This window comes from Hyaena hyaena, unplaced genomic scaffold (genome assembly GCF_003009895.1).
Source record: "Hyaena hyaena isolate Hyena2069 unplaced genomic scaffold, ASM300989v1 scaffold_157, whole genome shotgun sequence".
Classification (NCBI taxonomy): Eukaryota; Metazoa; Chordata; class Mammalia; order Carnivora; family Hyaenidae; genus Hyaena; species Hyaena hyaena.
This window is the reverse complement of record NW_024080789.1, coordinates 2086287-2102485: the sequence shown is the minus strand read 5'-3', so window position 1 is coordinate 2102485 and position 16199 is coordinate 2086287. Positions and strand designations below refer to the sequence as shown.

Sequence of the window (16199 nt, the reverse complement as noted above, 5' to 3'; positions counted from 1 at the left end):
AGACCAGAGAGAGACACTCTTTGGATGGGGGGCCGAGTTTCAGATTTCTGATAGGGACACAAGACATGCTTTTTATTTTTTGTTTTAAAGGAAGTGTGTGGTTTTTTGCTTTCTCCTGGCCCTAAGGAGATAGGCTACCCAACCCCCCCCCCCCAACCCCGCCCTTGGGTCTTCAGGTATCTCTGAAAGTATATGTCATCCAGTATCAAGGCCACCTCAGTAGACATCCAGGAAAGCAGGAGGGTCCTCTGGGGGTGTCCTGGGAGCTGGCCAGGGGCAGGAGGGACAGGGGAGCTCTGTCTGCTCACTCAGACATTCCCACCCAAGCCCACTCACAAGAGGAAAACAATTTCTCTGCATGGCCATTTGTGCATCCACCAAATGGCATCCCTGAGGCCCAACATCACATACAAAGACCTCGACAAGGCCCAAGGACACCCCCAAATCCACCCAACTATCCAGGGAACCGGAAACTAGCCCAGGCAGGTGCAAAGAGCTCTGACCCTGGTAAGAATGAGATTGAGGAAACAATTCAGCTGTTCAACCAGCACTGCCAGAATCTACCACCGGTGGTGAGTCCAGCCTGCGGGTCCCTTGCCTCACAGGTGGGCCACGCAGCCCCCAAGCGGAGGAGGTCGGAAGGGAAAACTATACCCCACGAGTAACACAGGATTAGAAAGAGGGCACCGCATGTGTGAGGACGTGGACCAGGAGGTCCTGATGTCTGAGGCAGTCGAGGAGGGCTTCCCGGAAAAAGCAGCCTTTTGAGTAGGCACGGAGCTCACGAAAGGGAGACGGCAGGGAGTGTGAGGGGAAGCAGCCCCTAGGAATCCAGGGGTGGTGGGCGCCGGAGAAGAGGAGGAGGCCCTCCTGATCTTTGCTGAGGGTTTCGGAACTTAGCTGGACGTACGGAGAGTGCTCCCAGGATTGCAAGCATGGAGGAGAGATGAGCTTCTTTTCATTTGAAAAATCGCTCTGGAAGGCTGTGTGAGAAGGATGGCTGGGGAGCTGGGGGGGAGTGGGAGCAGGGACACCTCCGTGACCGCGAACGTGCCGTCTGGCTGGAGTGTGCAGAGGGCAAAGGTGGGGCATGGGGCCACCATATCGGGGGGGTCTGCTCTGCGGACACAGACCGGGTCTGCCCAGAGCCGGGGCTGCTGGCGGACGCCAGGGGCTACAGGGCAAGAGGTTCCTCTTGGGGGTGATGACACGCTCTAAACTTAATCATGACAGTGGTCGCACAACTTTGTGAAGGTATTAAAAACCATCTCGTTGTACACTTCATGTTGAGGGGGTGGAGTACATCTCGACAAAGCCGGTTTTTAAAAAAAAAAAAAAAAAAAGGAAAAGAAAAGGGAGGGCGAGGGGGGGTCGCAGAGGGCTCCGACGCCAGGCAGGACACTTACGGCAATGTCTGGGAGGAGGGCTGCGTGGTGGCACTGTGGGCCCCCCCTAACACCCCCTCTTCTGCCTAGGGAGGAGAGGCCACCCCCCACCCCGCTCCTGGCACCGAGCAAGGCGCCCTGTCCCCCGGCCTGAGGTGCAGTGCTGCATCTCTGGTCAGTTGGGAGTCTGAGATGAAGCACTGTAGCTCGGGAAGGGAGAAGTTGTTCAGCAGCTATCCGCCCAGAAGCGGTAAGTGGTCACTGTGCTTGGGGACACCAGGAAGGCTGAGAGTGTTTCCAGTCTCCATGCCCGTCAGCCGCTTGTGCTGAGGAAGTTTCTGGACTCCAGTCCTGCCCGTGCCGCTACCTGCTTCATGATTCTGGGCAAGTCCTGACTCTTCCCGGCACCCCAGTCTGTCCATCTGGAGCTGAGATGTTGGGGGGGCATGCGGTGGTGGCCGTTGTCCGACACCCCGCCTCCGCTTTCTCTCTCTGAGCCCACGGGGGACACTGCTCATCAGTCAAGGCATCCTCTCTTGAAGAGTTGAGATGCACCTTCAAAACCCTTCTCAACACTAAGGCCCAAATAGCCACGGATAAAGATTCAGAGCTGAAACCCATTCATCCTATGTGGATCGGACAATTCCTAAAAACCCTTGCATAAAGACAAAAGTACTGAGCTTTGAGTCAGACTCATTCTCTGGGTACCTAACCTTGGCTCCAGGCTATTGTGGCCAGTCAGGCATTGCACAAATGTCCAACCTGTCTCAGAGGCTTCAGACAAATATGGGACAGCAGAGGAGAATCTCTGGGCTGAGCACAATCTTATTTAACCTCCCAAGAAGCTTGGAAGGTGGCCAGCGTTGCTGACCCATTTTACAGATGAGACAAGTGAGGCTCAGTTAAGCAATTCACCCAAGGCCGCTCATGATTGTGTTAGTCAAGGCAGTAGCCTCATCTGTCTGCTTTCAGGTTCATGTTCTTTCCCAGGGCATGTGATTTGGGAACCTGGCGGGGAGGGGGGGGAGCAAGAGGAGAACATAATAAATAAATCTGGTCTTCTCCTTACATCTTGGGTCGCTTTTAGCAAAGACAGACCTAGACGGTTTCCACTAACCCTATGGACTGCCTTACTCCACCCCTCCTCCCAAACTATCTGTCTCACCTTATCCGGGAGGTCCCCTCCTGTCCCATTTTACAGCTGAGGAAAACTGAGGTTAAGCAGTTTGCGGGAGATCACCAGGGAGGAAGTTGCCGGAGACTGAGAACCGGATTTGCCCAGGGTTTAGACTCAAGCCCTCCCTCTGGCTGGAGGCTCAGGAATACGTACAGCCCCCCTCCGTCTCGGGTGGGGAGGAGGGGGGCGGCTGGGATGCCAGATGGTTTCTGGTCAACAACACGGCCTTCGACCGCAGGGAAGGTACTTTCCAAGGGCACTCGAAGTTCCAGTCAATCAGCCAGCCCTGCAAGGCGTCCCCTGCGCACTGGCTTCCGCAGACGGGGCTCACCGCCGAGGAAGACTCCGCGGGTCCTCAGGGCCGTGGCGGGGCCTCGGGGCCTAAGGCCCCTCTCTCACCTTGTCCTCACGGTCCAGTTTTCCCAGGAATCCCTTAGATGCTAAGATGGGGATTCCTGGAAATACTGTTCTTGAGGTCAGGGTTCAGCAGCCGGACTCACCTCCTTCCCGCCCCGAGCTGTCCCCGTGGGACCGCAGCTCGCAGGACAAGATGCGGCTCAAGTAGCGGGCGGTGCGCCGGAGGTAAGAGGGCTGCACGCGGCGTTCTTGCCCTTTAAGCTGCCTTTTCTTTCCACTGTGTCCACTTCGTAAGATTCCAGTGCGGCTGGAGGTGGGAACGTCACCACCGCTGTACTCGGGAAATCGGTCCAGGCACCTGGCTGCGGGGCGGTCGAACCCGTGCACCTTCCGGTACCCGCTTCTTCCGGTCCTGGGCCCTGGCCCTCCTCCCACTTCCCAGGGTGCCCTGCGGTAGGGGCCACGGCAGGGCATCTACATTATTGATAAACTAATAAACGCACACGAGTTTATTTTAACAGTCCGTTAAGTCAGTCAGATACACGAAAACCCATAAGTCTTAGTTCGATTTGGAATGCCACCACAGGGAAATGAAAGGTTTTTCAAAGCCCGGAAGACGAAAGGCTCAGAGCGCCCTCTTGTGGTGACACCTGCCTAGTTGCTCGAGGAACACCGCGGGTCTCGCCGCCACACACACTTGGCGCCATCACCTCAGTACCTGTGTCGCCTCCGTCTCTTAGGGTTTACTTCTATAGCCCGGCTTCGTCCTCAAAGCTCTCGGTGTGGCTGGTGAGGCTGACAGCTGCGATGACCAGCCCAAGTTCACCCAGGCCGCCAAAGGCACAGCCAGAATCGATGCCCAGTTCGGCGGCCCAGGGCGAGTCCTTAGCCAAAAGCGAAAACTACAAAAATAAAAACACAAAAAGAAGACTATGTCTTCAATGAGCGAATGCCAGAGACGCGAGGTGGTCCGGGCGCTGCGCTGGAACTTTCTGCAGACTCTTCCTAAGTGCTTTTCAACGGAGTTGGTAGGTGCCTTGGCCCCAGGATCCTCACCTGCGGGTCTGATCTCCGTACTCCCGGGGACCAGGTGGCGATCACCTGTGGCCCGGCCCGCCTCCCTAGCGGGCGGCATTGAAGACGTTTATGAAGGATAGATCCCCTCCCCCTCATTCACAGACTGGAGCCATCAGACCACGGAGCTGGCCAACTGGCTCCTAATAAATAATCATAACAGCTTCCCTCACTGACTGTTTACAGTCTGCCGGCACCGCGCTAGGCACTTCACAGGCACGGTCTCATTCAGTCTCCATGTCACAGACCAGGAAGCCAAGGCTCAGAGAGGTTAAGAGACTTGCCTGAGATCACCCGGCTAACGCTAAGCTGGGAACACACCAAGTCTGTGTTTATACTTTGAACCTGCCCTTGCCCCCTCCTCCCGCTGGCCTGGCCTACGGGGCAGGGCTGTCTCTCTGAGGCTTCCGGGGTGGGTAGAGGGTAAAACAACCCTTCAGTGAGACCCAAGCGATCGGTTCTGTGCCCTGTGATTCTAATAAAGTGCTGGACCCTCGACTTGTGCCCTGTTTCTTTCTGGGAACACGGGGAAAGGGGGAGGAGGAGAAGGCCAGGAAGCAACCACAGCCTGTTTTAGTTTGTTTGGGCTGTCGCAGCAAGTACCACAGACTGGGCAGCTTAAACGGGAGAATTTTACTTTCTTGCAGTTCTGGAGGCTGCAAGCCCAAGATCAAGGTGTCAGCGAGGTTGGTTTCTTCTGAGGCCTCTCTCTTCGGCTTGCAGACCGCCGTGTTCTCTATGTCTTCACTGTGTGTATCTGTGTCCGAAGTTCCTCTTCTTATAAGCCAGTCGTGTTGGATTAGGGACCACGCAATGGCCTCATGTAACCTTAATTACCTCTTTATGGTTTTTTTAATGTTTTATTTTGAGAGAGAGCGAGAAAGAGTGCGTGCAGGGGAGGAGCAGACAGAGAGGGAGAGAGAGAATCCCAAGCAGGCTCTGTGCTGTCAATGCAGAGCCCGATGGGGGGCTTGAACCCATGAACTGTGAGATCGTGACCTGAGCCGAAATCATGAGTCTGACACCTAACCGACGGAGCCACCCAGGCGCCCCCTTAATTACCTCTTTAAAGACTCTATCTCCAAATACTACCACATTCTGAGTCACTGGGTAGGATTTCAACACGAATTGAGTTGGGGAGGACACAGCCCAGCACACAACCCCAGCTGACATAATCCCCAAGTGCCTCTGTTGTCAGCTATGTCCAGAGGCTAGCATAGACACCAACCAGGCCCCACATCAGGGCAGTCAGAAGCCTCCGGAAGCTTCCATCCTATGTCTAGAAACACTGGGCTGTGGAAGGTTAGGGAAGGAATGAGTCCCATGAGGTAAGATCCATTGGGTGGGACCGGCTCATGAGCTGAGGAGCCTAGCCACACGCCACCCTTTCCCCTTCAGCCCCAAAGGTGTGACTAATCAGGTCAAATAGGAAATCACACCTCCCGCAGGTGTTAGGGTTCAGCATGAACTCTGGACTTGAGCTGTACCACAGGCATCACAGCCAATACTTTGGGTCATTTCATTTTTTCATTCTTTTTAACTTTTATTTATTTTTGAGAGAGAGAGCAAGCAGGGGAGGGGCAGAGAGAGAGAGGGACGGAGGATTCGAAGCGGGCTTCTCGCTGACAGCACGCGGGCCTGGAACTCACAAACTGTGAAATCATGACCTGAACCGAAGTCTGATGCTCAACTGACTGAGCCACCCAGGCGCCCACTTGGGCTCATTTTAAACACAGTCACTCCATCTTTAGTGTGGTCCTCCAAGCTCTGCTACATGTTGACGGAAAAAAAATCCAACAACCCAAATACACGAGGCCTCCCCACGTCTCTCCTCCGCACCCCAGAACAGGCTGAGGGCAATGTCTGCATGCCTACACTCCACATCCGAGGCCTCTGAGAGCCTGTGCGGGCACGTGGCCCCGTGGGAGCCGCAGGGAAGGAGAGGGAGGGGCAGGCCAAGGGCGAGCTCCCGGGCTGTGGGCTATGCCCCACCCATCCCCATGGGGTGGTTTCCTACCCCTCCATATCCCCACAGTACGATCCCCACACCCAGTTTGTTTAGCTCTGAAACAGGACCCAGTCAGCAGCTCACCGGCCTTGTCCTTGCTGTGGTTCCTTCTAGAACACCCACTCCACACCCCGGGGATCTTATTGCCAGCTATGCTGGGCCTTCCTGACAGGGCTCCACACTGTGGACTGCGGGCACCGGGCTCTGGGGGGGAGGGGAGGGTGGGGACCGGGGAAACAGCAAATGCTCCTGGTGTTGGGGCCACAGCAGTGGACGAGGCCATCGGAGAACTCCCCGGCTGTGAGGCCAGGCTCAGTCACACACGTGTGAGTGTAAATAAGGGATCCTGCGTGTCCCTTGCAGATTTTCATCGTGGAGACCATGTCCGATCATGGTTACTCCAAAGAAGTAACAGCTTTCAACACGTCCCTAAAGGCCACAGGCCTCTGGCCGCTGGGGAGAAGGAATTGGCACCCCCGGTGACAGGTCCAGTGAAATATCCCAAGAGCTACATAGGCCCAGGCTCTTCCGGCGTGAGAGTCTACACCTCCTTTTGCTGCTGGGAAGCCTGGACTTTCTCCTGGAGGAGCGGCTGAAGGGGCATGACTGGGGCAAGGGAGAAAGGGTGCCCTCTTGTGGCCAATCCGGGAAAGACAAGTCTCCTTGCTCGGTACTTATTATTATGTTATGTTATCCATGATCATTAGCCAACACATTTATGTAGGATTTGGCACTCAGAATGCACTTTCCATCCATGATCTCACTTGATCCTTGCTATGAGGTGCATATTGTCATCATACTTTTACAGAGGCCCAAAGAGTTAATCAATACTCATTAAAATACTATTACCACCATGAATAGTAATAATAGCACCTGATTTATTGAGCCCTCACTCTGTGCCTGGCCCTGTGAATTTGTTTTTTACATACTATGTCACTTATGAGACGTGTGGTGGTCCTTTTGGTACAGACAGAGAACGGGTTCCGAGCATTAGACACGTGTCCAGGGTCCCATGGCTGGGGAACAGCTCCGTCAGGAAGCACACCTGGGGGAGTCTAACCGGATAATCTAGCACCTGGCCCACATCCATGCCAACCACTTCTTCCATAAACTTGGAGAGAGGTGTGTCCAATCTGGCCTTCAGCTCCCAGAACATTCCCCAGCTGCCTCGGGGTGGGGACATCATCCACCCGGACCAGACCCTGCTACAGATCCCAGCTGTACTGTTGGACCCAAGGGCGTGCTGTTGGCCTTGAAGCCAACGGCCCCTCCTGAGGCACCATCGTCTGCCGTCTGGTGTGCCCTGAGGAAGCTGGCACCTTTAGCTCAGTAGAGAGATTTTATTTCCTGCTTCAAGGAGAAAGGCTTCCCGGCTCCCTGAGAGATGCCTCTCGGGGATGGCAGAAAGGCGCCCCGAAATGCCGCAGGATGTGATCTGACGCTCAGGACAAAGGAAGTGAAATAGAATGCTCTGGTCCCAAGAGAAAGGGCTTGAAAGAAAGCTGCTGACCCTGAGGAAGCCTGAGGGAGCCCAGGGGAGGACAGTCTGGCCCGCGGGGGACCATACACCCCAGCAGGCCTGTGCTCCTGGCTGGCAGCCTGTACAGGCCGAGGTCACTGCTGTGAAAGGGCAGTGACCAGAAGAGGGGGCCCAGGCCTGTCCCTACATTTCAGATCCCTCTGAGGGTCATGGGAGCAGGCGGGGAGGGGACAGATTCAGACTTGCTCCTTTTACATGGAATACAGGGATGACACTTGAGTGCCTCACCCTGGGACACACAGGGCCATGTCACTCACACTCTAACCAGAAGGAACCACAGCGACATTAATTTAGAGACTTCCCACTCTGACCCAAGCCATCCACCACTCCTACATCCCAGAACTGCGTGTTTCCTCAGCCTACTCATCCTAGAACAATTTCTGATACAGGAGCATGCACAGCTGCTTGCATACCTCCTGTGACAGGAAACTCACCACCTCACTAGTCAGTCCTATGACCTTAGTCAGCTTTGATTGTTAGGAGGGCCTTTCCCTGTGGGGGTGAAGTTCTTGCTATTTCTCCTTGTTTCTTCATTGCCTACAGAGATTTACACACAGTGGAGCTGGATTCCTTGGGCTTCTCTCCTCCAGGCTAAACACACCCAGGGCCCCTAGTGGGCCTTGGAGACTGGATTGAACTTTGTTCCTTGCTGCACAGTCAAGCCCTGATTGTAAAACCCCTTCACGGGCGCCTGGGTGGCTCAGGTGGTTAAGCGTCTGCCTCTTGATTTCAGCTGAGGTCCTGATCTCAGTGTTAGTGAGACGGGCCCCCAAGATGGGCTGTGCACTGACAGCACAGAGCCTGATTCTCTCCCTCTCTCTCTGCCTCCCCCCTGCCCCGTTTGTGCTCTCTTTCTCTCAAAATAAATAAATAAACTTTTTAAAAAAATGGTTAAGACCACTTTCCATCTTTTGGATCAGAACCTCTTTGAGAATCTAATGAAAGCGGCCAACCATCCCCATGGAAAATAACGCAAGTCACACGAAATGTCACGAACTATTTGACGGGGTCCGTGGGCTCTAAGAGCTCTTTCTTTAATGTATGTCACAGTTTCTAGGGAGTCGTTGGCCTTCAGGGTTAATTCACATACCTGACAAACGTTTACGGAGGCCCCACTCTGTGCCCAGCAGTTTCAGGTGCCCAGAGCGGAAGTGGGAATCAGGCGCTAGGGCAGGAGATCGACAGAAACAAGAAAGCCAACACCGAGGCAAGTCAAGTTTACACTGTGCCACATTCAAGCAAGAAAATGAAATGGAGGAGTGTGATAACAAGGGGCGGGACTGGGAGTGCCATTTTAAGTTGGGAGGTCAGGGAGGGCTCCCGTGGGGGGGGGGTGTGTGACACCTGGGTACAAGTCAGATGACAGTGGGGACTGAAGGGCCTGGGGGTCGGGCGGGAGCAAGGATGGGTGTCAAGACCTTGAGGTAGAAGGACCGGGAAGATGGGGCTGAGGGGCACGTTGGGGGGAAGGGGCTGGGGTCCCGGGGGCCACTGCCTCTAAGGACAGTGAGAGACACAGCCAGATACATTTTAAAAGATCGCTCTTACACAGGGCAGGGGGATGGAAGAGCAATCCCCACATTTTCTTTTTCTTCTTGTTTTGTTTTGTTTTGTTTTAAATTTTGTGCCCAACGTGGACTTTGATCTCACGACCCCGCGATCAAGAGTCACATGCTCTACAGACTGAGCCAGCCAAGCGCCCCTCCCCTTTCACATTGTCTCACGTCTCTCTGAAGAAACCCAGGGAAAATATAAAAGAACCTAATAACAGTGGTTCCCTAGAAAAGCAAGTCTTCTCAGCATTTATATTTTCTATGATTTTAACCACAAGTGTATATTACCTGCATTAGTTTCCTGTGGCTGCCAAAGCAAATAGTCACAAACCGGGTGGCCCACAGCGACAGAAAGTCACTGTCCGGTACTTCAAGAGGCCAGACAGTCAAACTCAAGGTGTTGGCGGGGCCATGACCCCCTGGAGGCTCTAGGGAAGTGCCTGTTCCTTGCTTCTTCTATCTTCCGGTGGTTTCCCTGGCCTGAGGCCGCGTCACTCCAATCTCTGCCCTTTATTGCCACCTCCTTCTTCTGTGTGAACAATCCCCTCGTGGGTTCTATGCGGACACTGCTCACGACTGAATCAGGGCCCACCTGGGAAACCCACGATGAGCTCTGCTTCTCAGCATCCTTAAGTGAGTCGCATCTGCAAAAGGCCCTTTTTCCAAAAAAACATCTTGTTCGCGGATTCCAAGAACAGATCTGAACATACCTTATGATGTTTATTTATTTTTGAGAGAGACAGAGACAGAGCAAGCAGGGGAAGGGGCAGAGAGAAAGAAAGACACAATCTCAAGCAGGCTCCGGGCTCTGAGCTGGCTGTCAGCACAGAGCCCAACGCGGGGCTCGAACCCACGAACCCTGAGATCATGACCTGAGGTGAAGTCGGACGCTCCACCGACTGAGCCACCCAGACGCTCCTGAACATACCTTTTGGGTCATACCTTTCCACTCACCACAATACATATCCCAAAAGATCAAAGTCCCCTTTGAAAATGTCTTCTGGCTCTAGGGTGGCAAATAGATTGTAGGGTGTCTGAGTGGAGACAGCAGGAGAAGGGGGAGGTGGGGAGAGGTGGGTATGTGTAGGAGTGAAGGCCCTTAGGACTCCAGAGGGATCTGAGGCAGGAAGGAAAGGAAGGTCAGAAAGCAGAATTCTGCCTCCTCCACCCCTCCCTGGGGCTGGCTCGAGCCGACTTTGGCGCCTTCACTGAGGCTGAGAAAACTGAAGGACAAGGGAGCTCCAGGGAGGTGAGAAATGACACACAAGAGGGAGACATTTCAGACATTTCACGGGAGAAGGTACCATGGGGGTAGCCGGATGTGGATGCACGGAGGGCTGCAACAGCCTTTAAGGGAAAGGAGACCCCAGATGGACAGACAACAGGCCCAGGCTACAGAAACTCCATCGCCTCCCTCATTTTGAAAGCTCAGCATCTACTCATGCAAGCCTGGGCTGCAGCCACATCACAGAGGCGGCTGTGACTCAGCCTGGGAAATGTAGGTTTCTCCTGTCCTACACTTATGCAACCAAGTCGTTTCGTCTCAGCACAAGATTTTCCCATCTCCGAGGTGAACTTCAGGATCCCTGTGACTAATCTTGCACATAATTCCCCCTCCAAACCAGACAGGCCAGTATGCACAGTATGATCCCATTTTTGCGGGAGGGAGGAACAACTCTCTTTACTGCATATAAAATGACCGCGAATCCTTGCTGACCAATTATGCTGAGCACTGCTTTGTTTCGTTGGTGTGTGTGATCACCGCTGCCCCCTCCTCATGGAAGCCTGCTTGTGGACGGAAGCACATATTAAAGGTGCCAGGAGGTCCCTACCAAGCTGTTAATAGTGGCTGGTTCTGAGAAGGGCGTGGGAGGGAGTACATATTACAGAGTCTGCATCGCTTTGAATCTTCTTCCAGAAACATGCTTCTTTAATTAAAAAATATGTATCTGGTCATCAAAACCCTGGAAGAACACACACCAAAATGTCAACAGCGGTGACAGCTGGGGCGCACGAACATGGGAGACTGCCTCCCTTCCACGCATCGCTGTTTCGTGTTTGAAATTTAAGAATGAGCATCAGTAAGGCTGCTTTTGTAATCAGAGAGAGCAATTAAGACTTAAACAAAAAAAAAAAAAAAGAGAGAGAGAGAGAGAGAGAGAATGAAGAGGAAGAGGTGACTCAGCAGCTCTTCTGGAACCCCCAGCAGCTTCAGCAGAGGCCCCGCCAGACTTCACGAGCCCATTTTTCTCTGGTGCCTTCCATCCCCAGCACACACATCCTTACCCAGAAGCCTATGCCCGGCTGGGTAGCATCTGCCCTGCCTTTCCTTCTCACCGCCTCTAAACTAGGCCACCCCCATCCCACAGGGCAATCACAGCCCCTCATCTGCATCTCAGGGAATCCCTTCCCATGCCCTCTCACATCCCATGCTCCCAGTGACACTGCGAGGGGGATATTTTCATGCCCATTGCACAGATACGAAAGTCAAGGCTCGGCAAAACTGAGCTCCTTGCCCACAGTCACGCGGTGAGTCTGTGATTGTACGCAGGCCCCGATTCCCAGGCCAGGCCTCACCAGTGCTGCATCAGTTCAATGTCATGTGAGTTAACTTGAGTTTCAGGACCTAAAACAGACCTGTTGGATCTCGTTGAGGCACATGAAAGAGCAGGTGCCCTCTTTTTCTCTAAAGAACCCACCCCGGAAGCCTCCCTGACAGGCTCGGCCACGGCCAGGCGCCTGAGACCTGCCAGAGCCTTGCCTGGCACCACCCAGGCCCGCGGCTGATCCTGAAGTGAGAACAGAATGGAGGGCCGCTGGGCCCAGGTGGAGCTGGGGGGGGGGGGGGGGGGGGGGGGGGGGGGGGGGGGGGGGAGTGCAGCGGGTAGGAGAGGGGACAGATAGCCTGCATGCTTCCGAGACAGGAGCAGGCACTCTGTGGTCTAGGGCAGCGGGTAGGGCACAGGCTGGGGCAGAACCCCGCATGTGACTTTGATCATATGCGCCTCGGTTCTCGCATCTGGACGACATGAGGAATACTTGTCATGCATGCATGCAGCACGATGCTAGTCCATGCTAAAAAATGTTTCTTACCGTTAGTAACAAGAGTGAATTGGTTCTTTTGGGGAACGTTCACTGAGAGCCCGCTCTGTGCCAGGCGCTGGGGAGACGGAGATAAGATGGACGCCGCCTGCTGCTCTCACTTACCTCACGAGCTATCCGGGGAGGCTGGCCCGGAAGGAAACCCACCACTCCTGTGGACCCACAGTGTGGAGGAATAATGGCCGGAGTGGTATTAGACGGTGTGGGGCCTCCAATGCCAGACTAAACCATCTGGGCCTTCTCCTGTCTGCCTGGGAGCCACAGAGGGTCTCAGAGAAGAGGAGTGGCTTACCCAGCCATCTCACTTAGAAATGGAGTCTCAGCGCCGGCGGCATTCAGGGCTCTGGAGCTGTCCAGGCAGGAGCAGTGTGGGAAGAGGGTGGGGCACAGAGGCCTTCCCTGGGGTGGGGGCCATCCTGGCTGCCGTGAGGACTGCAGGTGGATGGGCAAGGCCACATGGAGAGGTCAGGGAGAGGCTCGCCCTGGAGAAAGTGACAGGGGAGGAGCCCATTTAGCTTTAAGCAAAGGCAGAGTTACTGGGTCTCCATGGGGAGTGGTGCCAATCACTAGAGTGTCCTACCTCTCTCTGTTTCTCCTTTTCTACAGGGGGGGTCTAGAAGAGAGGGGGCACACTGGCACCGTCTGGGAGCCCCAGGATGGGAGGCGGGCAGCCTGTCTCACCCAAGGGCAGGGCAGTGGTTCCTGGGTAGCTGGAGAGAGCAAGCAGGACATTGGACACCAGGCGGCTCTGGGCCCTGAAGCTCAGCGTCCTTATCTGTCCCTGGGGACAATGACACCATGGTGGAGGCGGTGGGTGGAGTGGAGGTGTCTGGGCAACCCCCACACCCTCTGGCTGCAGGTGTGTCCATGTCCAAGTCATCTCCCGCCCAGGCAGGGGCCAGCTCAGCAGAGTCGGCGAGGGTGCCCGGCCGAGGCAGGCTGGGCTCCATCTACTGAGTGTCAGACCAGCAAGTAGCATCCAGGAGACAGTGAACCCGGATCCCAGGCCTTGGGGGTGTCGGGCCTGCCTAAGCAGGTGTGCGGGATGCTGGAGGGAGCTCGGTGCTCTGGGTGGGGATGGGGGCGGTGGCTCCCCTCCGCGTCCGCCGCGGCAGGCGCCCAGTAGAGGGCGGCAGAGAGCGGAATCCGAGAGGCAGGGAGCTCGTGACCTTGGCAGTCTGCGAAGGCGGAGGCCTGGGGATTTTCAGCCTCACTGCTGTCGGGAAAATGTTTCACCAGTGCCTCCCGCATAGCAGCATTCTCTGGGTTCCCGGCCGCGGGCGAACGACACCCCCACACTCAGGACAGCCTTCGGCGCGGGCAGCCCAGTCCCAGTCTAGTCCAGGAGAGGCAGGAATGTCCAGCTGTGACCGAACCCCGGGACGGGGCAGGGGAAGGCCGAGGAGGGCAGCCCGGCCGGGTCATCCAGGGGCGGGGTGACCGCGTGGCCGGCGTGGACTTGTCCTGGGAGCACTGGACAACCTGCAGCGTCTTTGACTCATTTTCTAAAGGTCAGACCCTGCACACACTCACTCTTGTCCTCAATCCCACATCTGCGCCCTCGGACACGCTCACACTAACACACATTCTCCCCCACTCAGATGCACGCGCACGCAAACACATCCAGGCGCACACGAACACTGACACTCTCACACGAGCACACCCATACCCACGAACTCACACTCATGGGCACTCGTATTCACTCTTGTGTACACACTCAACTCACACATTCACACTCTCCAACACATGCAAACGCATGCCCATTTTCACACAACTCGCACATGGGCTCATGTACACAACGCACACGTATTCAGTCACACACACGTTCACACACATGAGGGCCGGCCGGGAGCTAGGCATGTGGAGCCTGGGGGTCCGGGGTCAGCTCCCCTGCTGCGGTTCCGGAGCTGGTCCCAGCTCTCCGGCATGTATGACCACCGCCTCCTTCCACCCACTTCCTAGAAGGATCTGAGTTGATCTCGAAGTTTAAATCCCACCCCAAAACAAGAGGGTAGGAGGATTAAAATCACTACCTTTGGGGTGCCTAGGTGGCTTAGTTGGTTAAGCATCGAACATCGGCTCAGGACATAATCTCGCGGTTCACTAGTTCGAGCCCCACCTTGGGCTCTGCAATAACAGCTCAGAGCCTGGAGCTGCTTCAGATTCTGTGTCTCCCTCGCTCTCTCTGCCCCTCCTCTGCTCATGCTCTGCCTCTCTCTGTCTCTCTCTCTCTCTCAAAACTAAACATAAATAAACATCAAAACAACAACAACAGCAACAAAAAAAACCACTACCTTTGCTTCTCCGGGCTCGGGGCCTTCTAACCTCATAAGGACCCAATGGTCTGTAATCGCAGAGCTGCGGACCCAGCCCTGCCTCTGTCTGACCATCCCGCCGCACTCTCCCTCCTCCACTTGTCCCCGGGGTCTGTGGAAGGGCTACTCCCTGCCAGCGCGTCCAGCACCTGGCTACATGGCTACCAGGCTCTGCTTCCCACCCCCCCCACCCGCCCCCACACGCACCTTGAAGGCTGCTGGGCTGCAGGACGACTGAATAACTACCTCCCAAACGGTGTTTGCCCTCCACTATTGCATAGGTTCCTGAGCTGAAACCTGGCTATGATCTCTCTCTCCTTCAAGGTGAGTTCCCCGGCCCCCAGGGTCCCCAGTGCTAAAGCAGAGTGCCTCCCCTCATTGGTCTAGTGTCTCAGTCCTCATGCTCTGCTCTCCTGCCCCTGAGTCCCAGCACTGCCCACCACCATTGCTCTATGAGGGTATTAGTTTCTGGAATTCAAATAAGCCACCCAGTGACACATCCTGATGTTCCGAAGTTGCTCAAGTGGATGTATCAGTCAGCGACTGCTGTATAACAAACCACCTCAAAACGTAGTGGCATAACACAGCAATTTACTCCCTCTCATGATTCTGTGGGTTGGCTGGGCTCATCTGGTTCTTCTGCTCCACATGGCGTTGGCTAAGACCACTCAGGCAGCTGCATTCAGCTGCATCCAGCTGGACTGGCTGCAGGCCTGGCTGGATCCAAAGGTCCAAGTGCTTTCACCAGGAATGTGCCTCACTTTCCACTCTGTGCTCTGCTTAGCTAGAACTAGAATGTCCACGATGGCTTCCCTCACGTGTTTGGTGCTTTCAGTGTGGTGATGAAACATCTAGAGGCTGCCCAGGCCTCCTGTCTCACCTGATCTCTCCAGCAGGATAGTCGGATGTCTTTATATAGCAGCTCAAAATCTAAGCAAAAGCAGAAGCTGCAAGCCTCTTCGGACCTATGCTTGGAACTGGTACAGCGCCATGGACGCCACATTCCATGGGTCAAAGCCAGCCATAAAGCAAGCCAAGATTCATGATTTAAGGGGGGGAAAAACGGACTTGATTACACAGTGGGAGGAGTGGCACTCACGCACGGAGAGGAGAGGAGTCGTTGGCAACCGCTTTTGTAAGTGCTCCGCATTGCCAAGTGCTCAGTGGGCATGCTCATTAAGCTCCCAATGTGTTTCCTATGAAAGAAACTGAGCACCATCGACGAGGCACCAGGGATGACTTAGCATCCCTAATCACAAAATTCTCTTCTCCACGTCCAAGGGGAATTCTATCTGGGCTAGTGTATTTGGGGAACTATTTCTTTTGCAAGTAATGGGAATCCAGCCCCCACTGTCTTGAGCAAAAAAAAAAGAAGAGAATGTATTGACTCATATACTGGGAAATTCAGGGCTGGACAGGGCGGGATCCAGAGGCTCAGATGTCATCAGAAATGCATCACACTTTCCATTCTTGCTCTACTGTCCCCCGTGTTGGCCTCATTCATGCGTTCGTAAGCAAGCTCATTCTATGAGGTGCAAAGATGGTCACCAGCAAGTTGTTTAAAATGGGGGGCACCTGGGTGACTCAGTCGGTTGAGCGTCCGACTTTGGCTCAGGTCATGATCTTGTGGTTCATGAGTTTGAGCTCCGTACCAGGCTCACTGCTGTCAGTGTGAATCCCCCTTTGGA

At 54.8% G+C, this 16199-nt stretch overlaps 1 protein-coding gene across 2 annotated transcripts in view; it reads right to left on the bottom strand.

Moving 5' to 3' along the window:
- IL17B (interleukin 17B) overlaps positions 1-3295 on the bottom strand; it is a 51609-nt gene extending 48314 nt beyond the window's left edge. For both annotated transcript variants that reach the window (XM_039239435.1, XM_039239436.1), the window contains exon 1: positions 3063-3295. The gene's annotated coding sequence lies outside the window, so the exon portion shown is untranslated. The remainder of the gene's footprint in view (positions 1-3062) is intronic.
- Between the last annotated feature and the right edge of the window lie 12904 nt (positions 3296-16199).